Source organism: Oryzias melastigma, linkage group LG15, assembly GCF_002922805.2.
Source record: "Oryzias melastigma strain HK-1 linkage group LG15, ASM292280v2, whole genome shotgun sequence".
Classification (NCBI taxonomy): domain Eukaryota; kingdom Metazoa; phylum Chordata; class Actinopteri; order Beloniformes; family Adrianichthyidae; genus Oryzias; species Oryzias melastigma.
Window position 1 is genome coordinate 28,948,099 of NC_050526.1, and position 1,271 is coordinate 28,949,369.

A 1,271-nucleotide genomic window follows, 5' to 3' on the forward strand; every position below is an offset into this window, starting at 1 on the left:
AAGGGCTGCAGAGAGATGGGAAGCCTCCATGGGGTAATTACAAGCTGGGGCTTTGTGGTTTCTACCCTCTTTCAGTGGACAGTTAAGCTTAAAGACAGTCCAGTTAGCAATTCATCCAGTCCTGTTAGCGCAGTGGGAGGCTTTCCATTGGCCAATCACTGACAAGAAATTCCTGTCGTCCAGAATTATACAAATCTGTCCTCAGCCGTGCATGGAAAACATTTGCTGCAACAGGCTGTTTACCAGGTGAGAGCGGAGCAGAGGGGAATACAAAAGCTAGCACAGGAAGGCAGCGTGACTTTAGGATTGGGTGCAGCTGAGTACACGCCCGTCTATCCCAGGAAAACAAGCCAAGTGTTTGAGGGTTAAAAGGGCCATAAAAGTAGACAAACACTCTTAAACACTGTCTGGCTGCCTGAAGGTCCTCTTTTTTTCTTCATCACTTCCACCTCCGGTGTGTCCAACAATATGCACGGCATATTTACTTTAGATAGAGGATTAAGCCCAGGTCACATGCAGCTGCTGATACTGTATCACGCTATTCTAAATTTCAGAGCCAAGTTGTTATCATTGAGACTCTGGTCTGCAATCCTTAACAAAAACAGAGATTTTTTTTTTTTTGTTATATGTTTTCATTCTTAAGTTTTCCCTCAATCAGCATTGATCTTTTTCTCATGAAGACCCTGAGATTTAAACAACTTTGGCTAAAAATGATAACTGCTATGAAAACCAAGATAAAGAGGAGACAAAGGATAAGTCAGAGAGAGGAGGAGACAGTAGGACGGATGATGTCTTTGGGTTAAGACTCCTGTAAACCTTGTCTGCACGGCAGCAAACAAAGAGGCAAAGAGGGTGATCAGATACAAAACAGTTATTAAATGCAGCTTTCAATAGCAGAGGAAAAACAGGCTATGAACACACGTTTGTTCTAATCAGAGAATTCCCCTTCAGTTCTTACATGTAGTAAAATCCCACCAACATTCCTTTTTTTTTTTGGCTATTTAAAATATATTTAAAAATCTCATTGGTGATATTTACCTGTTGTCTAGTGTCTAAAATATTCATCAATATTTTTTTGTTTACAGAATTTTTAATGGTTCATTTAAACAAAGTTTTATTGTTTGTGTTATAAAAATGAAAATATAAAACTAGTAAAAATGCCCTTTCACCGTCTGTAGGTTTGACTCTGCAAAAAATGTTATCCACCGCTGCCCCCCTGTGGACACAAAAAGCATAGCCCTGTGTGAAGCCCTTAATCTTTTTGAATTCCC